The 12,411-nt window shown below is 32.0% G+C and overlaps 1 protein-coding gene across 3 annotated transcripts in view; it reads left to right on the top strand.

Moving 5' to 3' along the window:
- Positions 1 to 12,411, top strand: part of LOC108904980 (fibronectin type-III domain-containing protein 3A) — a 415,064-nt gene that overhangs the window by 340,269 nt on the left and 62,384 nt on the right. The window contains exon 1 of one of the 3 annotated variants that reach the window (XM_023457345.1): positions 11,404 to 11,593. The exons of the other annotated variants lie outside the window; for them this stretch is intronic. The gene's annotated coding sequence lies outside the window, so the exon portion shown is untranslated. Of the gene's footprint in view, positions 1 to 11,403; positions 11,594 to 12,411 lie in introns of those variants that run through there. 3 annotated transcript variants of the gene reach the window in all.

The following is a 12,411-nucleotide window of genomic DNA, read 5'->3' as shown; positions in this document are numbered from 1 at the left end:
ATTGGTATCAGCCCAGTAACGACAATTATGGCGATTCACTAAACCATTCAAGAAGAACGTACACTCGTCCGAAAAACACACATTAAAAAGGAAATCATCGTTTATCGCTCGTTCAGTAATTATTTCGCAAAATTGCAAACGACGATCAAAATCGTCTTCATTTAGCTCTTGCACTAGCCGAATCTTATAAGGATGGCATTTGTATTTTTTTAATATTCGTGGGACACTTGTACGACTCACTCCTGTCGCAGTAGCCAATTGCATTGTACTCAGCGTATTATCCATTGCCACTTGCCCCAATACCGCTATTTCCGTAGGTTCATTTAGTACCGGATTTTCAACCTGCCTCTTTTTGTTACGAACGGAGCCAGTTTCGCGAAATTTGACCACCAATTCGCGAACAATTTTTCCAGACACATGTTTCTCAGGATGCCGTTGGTTGAACAGTTCGGCGACCCGATTTCTGTATTCATTGTTTTTGAAAAAAAGCTCAATAATTTCTACTCTTTCTGGAATTAAGTCCACCATAATTAATCAATTTAAAAGACTCGGCAGTATTGGTACTCTTCAACTACAAGTCATAAGACAGTTATCTAGCAACTTCTTGTGGCCTATCTAAATACGAAACAAAAAGCGGACAATTTTTTGCTCACCAAAATCAGGCTAAAGAATTCGCAAATCAGAAAAAAAACAGCGAATTCTTTTGAACGAATTTGCCAAGCTAATACCGTAAGTTTTGAAGTAAAATTAAATCGATTTTCGCATTTCTCGTCAAAAATATTGTTCGTATTTTCAAAGCTGCATATTTTCTAAAATAATGGATCGATTTTCAAAAAGTAAGAATCGATGTATAGAGAATTAAAAGCCCTTTCTAATGACCCCCCACTTGACCCCCATTCCCATTTAAAAACATTTTGGGGATGGCACCCTCACTTAGGGGGTTTTGCTATGCTTTTTGCGCCAAAAGTTGTCCCCCTCAGAAGCAAACTTTACCTGTTTTTTTTATTTTGCCGAAATGTTCATTACTACCCTGTAATGCCTTGCGGTACGTTTTAGATGGGCTACCCTGTATAAAAATTACCGTTAAATTACTGGGGAACAGTAATTCATTATCGGAATACAAGATACTGGTTTTTCCTAGATTGTGCTAATGGCAATTAGCAAATGGCATATGTACTGTTATTATGTTGATAAACCCTAAAAATATTTTGCTGTATCTCCATTTTGTGCTTTGCACAGGCTGGCGCAAGAATACAACAGACTAATCGGTGACTGATTCGACAAATATTACGAATGGATTGAGACTATTGTGTGTCAGATTTCCTTCACTTCGCACCCGATGTTTCATTTAGCACGTAAATGTCTAAATTGAAGTTGCACCAAATAAACTATTTGTTTGTCCATGTCAAATAATAGCCACCTCAACGATGGAATGTTGGCGAAAGTTTCGTTGTGTTCATGAAAAAAATATCTAAAGCAGATCTGAAATTTTCTTTTTAGTTTTTCACGAACTAAGCGTAATTTTTTTAAAGAAGGGAGTAAAAATAGAGATGACAGCTTTTGATTAAATTAAAAGACATGACCTTACTGGTTATGAAAAACCTGCGTATGCATTTAATTTACAAGAGGAATATTCCTGTATTTTGTTTCCCATTTCGTTAAGTGTTTTGTTGTTTTTTTCGTGAGTAAAATTCAAATAGTTTTATTCAGGAAGTTCCGGGTTACTGATTTTAAATTATTGCTTGATGTGTCTACATCGCGCATCGTGCCTAATAATGAAACTCTTCTTCCACTTGACGGTGACATATTCCGTGACTTTATGCCACATGATTTCACTGAATATTACTGTTGTTTCAAATCCTTTCAATCCTTTCAGATTTTATAGCTTATTTTATTACGATTATGACTTTCAGTTTAATAATACGAATTGAATCATTTCGAAATAGCTGCTATTCATACCCTGAATGGCAAAGCGAAACCAATTCCTTCACATCCCCCACTCATGGATTATATAATACATTTTAAACTACACTTTACAATGGCTTAGCACATTGTTTTCTTTATAAGTAAACTTGGACTATTGAACTGTAGTACCTATAATCCATTGATCGGCTCAACACATTTTGTATAAGTAACCAAAATCTTTGTTAACATTTTTTTCTTATATTTGTTACTATCGTCCAATTTTCTACAGACTGATTATCACTGTAGTTTTGTGATGATCAGAAAAGTACAATTGTCAAACATGAATTCGAAACTCCCAACATTTTCCTAACGTATCAGGGGACACATGCTGTAACATTGCCAAGTAAAATCGTCTTGAAGCCAATGTAATAAAATTATGTTTACGAATAGAAAACACCTCTTACTTTGAGCAGTTTCCAATTTTATTAGACGTGGATACGTCGGTGGTGACGTACAAAACACACCACTAGAAATACTTATTTATTTAAACTGTGTTTATTCATGTAAAAGACCAACATCTATTTATCTTCTACAGGATAATAGGAAAGTCATGGTCACCTTTAGTGTAATTCCAAAGTACGATAATATTTTAAGATATTGGCAATTAAATACTAAACTATTAAATAAATAAACAGTAACAATCTATATGATGCTAGTAAGCGGCAATACGCGTGTGTTAACAGAAATAGGCTAAATCTATGGTCAAACTGTGTGCCGCTCTATGCTCATATGTCATGCTACTGACTGCCGAAGAAACATGTGCCATACACTCAACAAAGCACGGTCAACGTCGCTTAGCAGAAAACCTGAATTGTTCAGCGGCACGCTAGGCCGACAGGGCAGGCATTAGATACACTAGATACATATCGAATAAATTGATCGATGCGAAGCTTCAAAACGGAGGCAGACATGTATATGTTATTGTACAATGACGCGGACAGTGAAATGACTAAAATGTGAATGTGTAGTTGATGCTTCCACCACCGTTAGTAAAAATGGCATCTATTAAAAGCTTCGGTTTTTCTACAGTCGCTTTCATTATGAGTAAAAAAATTATTATTTTGTTAGCTTTTGCTGATACTTATATATTTTATGATAAATTCCATGCAACGCGTTTAGTGTAGAAAAATAGTTTTGTTCAATAGTATTATGCAAATATGTACTTTTTATTGTAATTAAATTAAAAGTTAAGGAAACAAACCTAATTGGAGTTTATCGAAATATATACAAGGTCACAAACATACCTCCCTGTACATTTTAAATGTTGCTTTATCTTTAAATAATAAAACTTGTTTTGCATTTCTGAAGAAATCTAATTATAGCTTTTAATTAATTCCAGTTCTGCCTCACATTGAAAATAAAAATGTTTTATGTCTTAGCAGGTTGTTTAATTAGCAAGATATTTGCATTTAATTTCAAGTGACCACTCGATGTAAATCAACAATGGAAGCCTATAAATTAAAACTTACAAGATACCTGGAATCTGGAAAATATTTTGTAAATTATCAGGCGTCTTGATTAACTTGTGTATATCTAGGTGCATTGATATTAGTAGCTCTGCCTCTGATTCTAAAAGCAAAGATTGCGGCATGTTATTATTTGGCACGCAACATTTGCGTACAGGAACGACTCAACCTTAACCTTAACCACCATGTATTGCGGGAATAAGAGGAACCTGGGAAATCTTATGAATTAGAAGGAATGAAATTTTCAAATTAACTTGTTTATTTCATTCTCTACCAGTTGAAAATTATGTTGTCTTTCAATAAAGAAAATAATTTTAATTTGACCACTTACAAAAAACGATACAGTACTTTCGATTAAAACTTTTATAAATGCATGAAATTGTTTACAAATGGTTTATCCAAATTTTGTAAGGGAATTATTCTAAAAATTCAAATTAATACTCAACTTTCGCTACTCATTAGACTGTTTTTAGAATTTCTCTTGAACACTCAATTAAGAAACCCACCATATAAGAATCCTGGAAATCCCTAGGAAAAATATTACTATTGAATTTATCGAACCTAGCAAAAGAACTTGCTGCTTCAATTTGTGTGCCACATAATACATCTTGTATCAGACTAATGGAGATACTCGTATACTTCAGATAAAACAAATCAATTATACTGAAAATATTTTTATAAGATATAACAAATTATTTATTTTTGAATATCAATGTTATTTTGGCAAATTCTCGTTGATAGAGCAAGTAACTCTCGATTTCTTTAATATTCAGAAGTTACTACTTGATCTTAATTAATATTATCCGCGAGATGCACAGATCAAGAAGAGAATCTACGGTATTAGGGACTAAATAGGAAACCTTAATACTTAGTACCTTTCTGTGCAATAATTTTACTTAGGTCTAGTAAATATAGTTATTAAATGAAGGTTTTGTATTATATGTTTAAATATATGAGCAACTTACCGCTGCGAATCTGATACTTGTGGACAAAATGAACTTGATCAATCTGTATAACTAGATGACTAAAGTTTGACATTTTTTTGTGTTCGAAGTTAATAGCGCCACCAAGAAATTGAATAGTGTAGTCGTTAAATATGTTGCAAATGAAAGGTGAACCTTATCTGTATCATTAAAATGGCTTGTCGTAGTCTCCTTCAAACCCATTATCATTTAAACGTGCAACAAATATCGGAAATTATTACGTAGCTATGTACTTTTTTATATAAAATATATTTAAAATTTCTTTGTACTTTCAACACCAAAATGTTATATACTATTTAAATAGACTGATCAAATGATGCTAAACTATAAGTAATTGATCATTTGAAAAAAGTACTATAGATATCTTGTATGGAGCAAAAATTGTCTTCAATTTATTGATGGATGTCTTATAAACAACACAATAATATTTTACTCTATTTAACATTATATCAAAATTTTAATAATTTTAGTGACTAGTTAGTAACGACTAATTACAGTCACTAAAATTTTGATATAAAATTAATTAGAGTTTAAGATATTACTAAGAATGTATGTGTTGTTTATGAGAATAAGTTTTGACATTAGCCTACTTTGAGAAAAGTCACTTATTTTATACACCGTAATATTGTAAGAGTTTAATTAAAAGCCTTTTTTCTCGAAAACCGTCCACATTAGGAAGTTCTAAAAAGAGTACATTATTTTTAGAAAATAAAATTGTACAATAGAAATTGGAGCCCGAATGGTAAAAAACCTAACCTTAAAAAAATTAGAACTTAAAATGTAATAGGAATGTAGCATAACTAGCGCCCTCTATGAAATATCCAAAAAATAATTAAACCAACGTATTTGGCATCCTTAAAAACCCCGGAATGCCAAATTTCATAAAAATATTTCGCACCATTTGAAAATTTTCGTAAAAATTCTATTTAAAAAATTTTATTTTGGCGCTCCATATCTCGAAAACAAGAGGAGATAGACATATAGTTCATTAGACAAAAAATTCTTATTTTTTATCGTACTATCACCCCCTGTATTTACGGGAGGTCTTTTGAAACAGTCGTATATCCGTTGGCATTCTCTGGTAGCATGATACACTGTGAAAGGTTTGTTGTAATAGAAACACGTTTTTAGCCAACAAATTCGTTTCACAAACCCGTAGTTCTATTACTGCTCCATCATCAGAAAAACGTTTAATAAAATTAGTGCATGTTAATTTGATATGTATAACTCGGAAGACGAAATATTTATAATTTTTTTTTATGGAGCGAACTCTAGTTTCAAATTATTCATATACTCTCATTATTTCGACCCTCTTTTCCTGTGTTTTTCTGAGGATGCACAATTTTATTATTTCCACAGAGCATTCTAAAAAAGCAGTAAGTACTGCTGTTTCGAAAGTAAAGAGAATAATACCTCTACACATGGACTGTGTATAAAGTATTTCTGAAGCGTTCAGCAGGATCTCGGCGACCACGAGAACTTTCTCCCACCCCGTCAAAAGAGCTAATGCCCTTGCCTATACCGAACACGTAGCATGACGGTGACGCACTTGGAATGACCGGTCACCTGGAGCCAGTAACTGCGACGGCCTTGACAATGGCGTTGTCCTATGAGCGCTATTCTCCAGTGACCTTCCAATTTTGCAGACCGACATCCTTTCCTTTACAGAGAGGCCTTTCATCTGCCTGCTACCTCTGTTCTCTGTTGCTAACTACACCCAGTCGCGAAAAAGTTTCGTTGTGAAACAGACTTTACCACCGACGTAAGTCTGAGAGACGATTTTAAATTTATGGGAGTAACAAAATTTTAACCACGTAATTAAAAAAATGTTTGTCTAATATATTTTACCGAAAACATTTTTTTATATATTTTATGCCCATTAAAATAAAGCTTACGGACGGGCCTATGGATTAAATAAATACCTTTTAGCACTTATTTTTGAAACACCTTGTATTTGCATGATTATTTTGTTTATTATATCTGCAGCTACCTTAAACTGGATATACATAATATGTATCAATAACGACTCCATATTATGCAGTCGTTATTGAAGAAAATACTTCTAAAATAACATAAAAAGTATATTAAAGTAAAAGTATTAAAGATAAAAAGAATTTTAATCACGAATTCCTGTATGCTGTAAAATATAATGTGAAAACATTTTCTTTTTCATTTTGTTAATTAAATTTTAACCCTTTCTATTAATACACTGTAAGTGTAAACAAAGCCTTCTGGAACTTTTCTAAATTGAAAATATTATAACCTAGCAATAGCGCTTGGAAAACGCCTTTCGTTATAATTTAAATCAATATTTTTAATCAGTTATACAGGGTATTTGTAAATAAGTGCGAAATATTTTAGAAGGTAGTCGCCGAAGTTATTTTGTGAAAAAAAAGTTCATATAAACGAAATATGCTTCGTTTCCGAGATACAGAGTGTTTAAATTTTAATTTTGCATTTATTTTTATTAATTATTTCAGTTTTAAAGATATTGACTCAAAATTTGAAAAACGCTTTGGAGGGATAAATGTGCATTTTTTTTGGTGATCCGAATATTTCTACTTGCACCAGTACGCCACTGAATTATTCCCGTTTTGATATTTTTTTAGAAATCCGCCATCAATTCTCAATGAGATCAGTCTGTTGAATTTTTTTCGTAGGATGCACCGTTTTTGAGGAAAAAAATAAAACATACTTTATTATTGCAAGTCCTGTATTTTTAATTTTTATTGATATATTATCTTGTAGGTTGTTGTCAATATTTCTAAATAAAATACAACCATCAAATTTCGAGTCAGTCTTTAAAACTTAAAAAAAGTGTATAATTTAAAAAAAATCCCTAACAACATTTAATGAATGTTGGTCCTAGGGTTACATACATTTTCTGAACACCTTTAAAGTTCTTCAGTTATTTTTTGAGGGCTAACGACTACAAAGGTTAATTTAGTCGCATTTAACGATGATTAAGTGGAAAAAGTTGTAAACCTACTCATTCCTTGTTCTATCCTACGCCAGTTTCATGTAAAGTTCATCTTGTTCGAAATTAATATAAAGTTGAACCTGATATATCACTTGATATCATTTTAAATTCAAATCCTAATGCAGTAGTCCAACTTGGTTGATTTCCAAGACCTCGAAAACAGAATCAATATACATGTGCTACGTCAATAAAAATTTGAATACTGAATTTATTTTAATGTACTAAATACTGCGTACTATCTTAGTGTATGTTGGATATTAAACAAGCACTTATTTCCGGCTCGGCTCGGCGAGGGGAACCTTAAAAGGTTACCCCCGAGAGCAAAACTTAGCAACTTAACGTGCTTTAGGTAAACCAAAATGACGTCCGTTTAACTTCACAATGTTAGGCATAATTCGATTTATACAACGTTCAGAGCCTCGCCCTTAAGTGATCACGCTTCGGTAACTTCAAAATATTGAACACGGTTAGTTCATACCGAGAAAATTTTTTTTTCTAATTATCTAAGTACATATTTCCAATAATTAAAAGGGATTTATTAAATATAACAAGTGTGTTGCCAAAACATTAACAATTTTGCAAGTAGGCCTACAGAGTATTTTGGCATATCTCTCCTTTAGAAATAACAAATTCAGTCTCCCTTATGACACTGAATATACAGGGTGTATGCTTTAAGTGGGATCAGCGTTTTAGGAGTAATAGTACTAATTAGAAATTATTTTTTTAATATCAAGATATAATTCGTTTTTTAAACTGCACTCAAACTCTTGTCGTCGTAGTCGATACCGCCACTGACGGATGGTTCCCGAACTTGTCGATATCGCCACTGATGGATGGTTCCCGAACTTGGTTGTATACGCACTTGTCAATGTTGCCCTTCTAGCATATACTACTCGAGGTAGTAGTGACAAAATGTCAATGAAGACGAAACCCCGAATTTAAAAAAAAATACAGAATTGGTTAACTTCTGACATAATATGTCAGAAATTAACCAATTCTGTATTTTTATTACGAATGAATCATGGATAAAATAAAATACATCATCACTAGTACACAAATGAATTTATTTATGTATTTATACCCACACTGTGGCATGCATTCCAAAAAAGGAACTGTACAGTATTTAAAACATTTGCGATATCGTGTAAAAACAGAGACATAAAAATCGCATTATAGCTCGAAAACGATAAAAGATACCGCCCGGTATATATTTCTGCCACCTACCCCTAGAAGTACAAAATAACTCTGAAAACCGCCATAACTGTACAGCAACTTCAACTGCACCTCTATCAATATAACGGCAACACTACCATTGTTAAAAATCTTTCCTATTATTGTACTTTGAAAGCCATATATTGATTTGCCGCACCTACACACAAATTCACCCCCAACTCTAAGTGCCTTGGAAAACTTAGGTGTCACGCTAAGTTCACTTCTAGCCTATTTAAACATCGGCAGCCTTATAGAAAATCGAGTAGAAAATAGCCAAAACGTATACAGGGTGTAAGAAGTTTGACTGCCATTACTTCAGCATGACATAGAGTAATCATAAATGAACAAAAAAGTTGTACATTACAGGGGCGTAAGATTAACAGTTTTCAAAATACAGCGAGTTGGGGAGTTTCATCACAACGCTTAACCTGCTGATGCACACCACATGTACACGCTGCAAACTTATCCTACGGAAAAAATGTAAACAGCTATTATTGTGAAACATTTAGTAAATTTCAAGACAATTGTTTTCCAGTTTTCAAATAAATAAAATAAAATGTATCGATTTTGTAGTACGAAGACGGTGTTGTGCTTAAATTTTAGCTCGAATTTTAGTAATTATGAACTTCTTGAAACAGGAACTTAACTTTTAATCAAATTACGTATTTGAAAAATATGTAATTAAAGTACCCAAACATTCACGTCGTCCAAATAATCATACGTATTAAAAATAATTTAGGTTCTTATCAAAAAGCAAAATTCAGTAATTTTTGAACGCACAAGTACAAAACAAACTACAACATATGCCCAAAATGTCCACCACCATTTTCGATGCACGCATGACACCTTCGAATCCAATTTTCGCGCACTCGCTGGAAAACACCTCGAGAAAAGGAAATAGTGGTATGCAAAAAACGCTCGGACACGGTCGAATCCAGATACCAACTGAATTGCGTATTAGTGGTTGCTGGACACCTTAGTACCTCGCGTTAATAAACCGCCGCGCCATCGTCACATTTTTTTTGTTAAAACTATATAATTTTGTTTGATTCGTAAGACAAATAAATAGTGTTCTTATTTGTTCCCTTTGTCCTAAATTTTTAACTGCTTTGCCCTGAGAATAAAAAAATAAAAATTAGCAACCCTAATCCCCGTAATCATAGAATGCCCGGACCGCTTCTATTCGATGCAGAAGTGTCCTACCTACACAACGACATCAAATTGTCTCTGATTGGACCACCCCTGCGTACATCCATCGCCACCGAACAGTTTCCTAACATCTAGCATTCAATACCGATTCCTAAATCATTTTCAATTTTAAAAATTTAAAGCATAAGATTTTTACATAATTTATAATATATTAGCTAGGTAGGTAGGCATATGTTACTAATTGTAAAAAAAACTAATTTATGTTTTAAAATTAATATTTTTGCTGTTATATAAAATCTACAAAATAGAAAATAATTAAAAGTATTTTCTATAATCTGATGGATTTGAAATATGTTTTAAAATCATTTAAGGTTTTTAAGACACTTTGTATTGCTAAGATAACGTCAAAGAGGTAGTAGAACTGGATGCAGAAGTTTTTCTAAAAAATAACAGGAAATATGTTAATATAACAAAAAAAAAATAAAATTTCATAATTGCAAAAAGTGTGTATTTGGACATTTAGGTGAGCTAATTGCCTCCACAAAACTCCGCTTGAAATTTGAGAAGGGATGAACATATGCAAGCCACTTAGGTTTTTTCTACCCCCATATCGATATATCAAGATTGGCTTGGCTCGTGCTCAACGTTGATATGAAACTACAAAATATATATTTAATTTTATTAAATATTAATGTTTAGGTAAATATTTTTAAAAATATATCTAAAAATATCGAAAAAAAAATGTACAATATTTGTGATATTAATATATACTTAACTTTTTAATGTTCTATTTAAATTACTAACAGGCAACATATTCTACAACAGGTATATCTTTATCTGCAAAATCAATTAAACTTATTTGCTTATTTCTATACTTGCTCATAATTTATGTTTGAGGGCAACAATTTGTAGAAGTTTTGCTAAGTAAGTCGCAAACCATATCATGTGATTTACAGATATCTCTCATCACCTTAAACTTCTGACTTCCACCAAAGACAAACAATTATATCTAATTAGTCTCTTTTCTACAAATAAGACATGTGTCTACATCGAACTATTCAAAAAATAAAACTGTTTTCAACATTTACAAGTCTGTCATCGCTAGTTTCTAGGAAAATACCTGACGCAGTGGTTAAATAACAATTCAGCACAAATGTAGAACTCGATGGTAAACATTCAATTAAACAGTTTTCTCCAAAAGAGAAACTAAGTAATACACATATCTCGTGTTGTTGACCTGTATCCTAATAAAATTACAGTAAACCGCAAATTCCGATCAAACATGTGCAATCAAATGTTTTTATTTTAAGCCTTGTTAGTTAAGCAAGTACATGGAAAACGGTATTTCACACATTTTTTTAGTATTATATAGATAAGTAAATATTTACTTCCATATTTTAATTTTTATCTTTTATCTTTGACAACTGCATGTTATCCATGAACTATTTATTAATTTTAAGTTCACGTGACGGTTCAGTACAACTAGTGATTTAATGTTGATTAAATAATCCCTACTAATTGACGTTTACATTCAAAGAACTCCTATCACTTAACATTTCAACTCGATAACCTTCTGTCATCTCTCATGATGTTATTTTTCCACAGCGAGAAAACAAATTTTAATTCAGTGTAATTGTTGCTGCAGACCGTCACAGTGCTTCAATTGGTGTCTATGTGCAGTGAAAACAAGTCATAATAACATTTCTCGTAGCTATAAAGCTAGTAAATATCTCTGTTCATACATACATATGTAGGCTGAAATTCAGTCATAAATTTTGTGGTATTTTGTTCATGTGCTGATGAAATTTCCACAGTAAGGTTCTAATTTCCGCTATAAGGTAATTATATTTTTGATTTCACCTTAACATTGCATTAAAAAAATGTTATATTAATTAAATCCTAAATGAATTTGTGGTTTTTCATTCAGTTATATTTACTGATTTTATTTTGAATGATTTATTATCAAATATCAATGCAGAAACAATCTTTCCATTAATGGGATATAATGTGTTCATTCAAATGAAACTGGATTTTGTTATTAATTGCTCCCAAACAGCATCTACTCTTATTTAAGTAATTTTATTCGATTCTAATTTTGTAAAGGGATTTGTTTTATAAATTGTTTTTTTTTAAGCATAGAACATGCAATTTTTTACTTAAGGGGCGATTTAGTATGTATATTTTTACCGTGTAACAGAGCTTCAGATGAGGACACAAATCATCGAAGAAACTAACATAATTGAATATTATTATATATCAATGTATTCGCAATGGTTCCCGCTAGTGAGTGAGATAAATTTCAATGTTCATGAGAACAGAAGAATAATTTAAATAAATGCCAAAGTACCTCAATTTTAACCATACTGTTAATATGTCAATATATTGCATTTACGACGGAACTAGGTCAGGCACAATAACCAAACTACTTCACTCACTAGAACGGACACTTAGGATCATTTGTATTTAATTTTCAGATTAATATTTATTAACAATTCTATAATTTGTGTCCTCAAGTAAAATGACAACATTTTACACACGACTCCATGTTTATTATATATTTAAACCAGAATTTTAGCGGTTTCTATCTTCTACAAGAATTTCTAAATAAAATTAGTTTGTGTACTCTGTCACAGGTGTCGCTACCCTTGAAAATGAA

This window comes from Anoplophora glabripennis, unplaced genomic scaffold (assembly GCF_000390285.2).
Source record: "Anoplophora glabripennis isolate ALB-LARVAE unplaced genomic scaffold, Agla_2.0 scaffold48, whole genome shotgun sequence".
NCBI lineage: Eukaryota > Metazoa > Arthropoda > Insecta > Coleoptera > Cerambycidae > Anoplophora > Anoplophora glabripennis.
The sequence above is the reverse complement of the archived record's forward strand: the minus strand, read 5'-3'. Positions and strand labels throughout refer to the sequence as shown.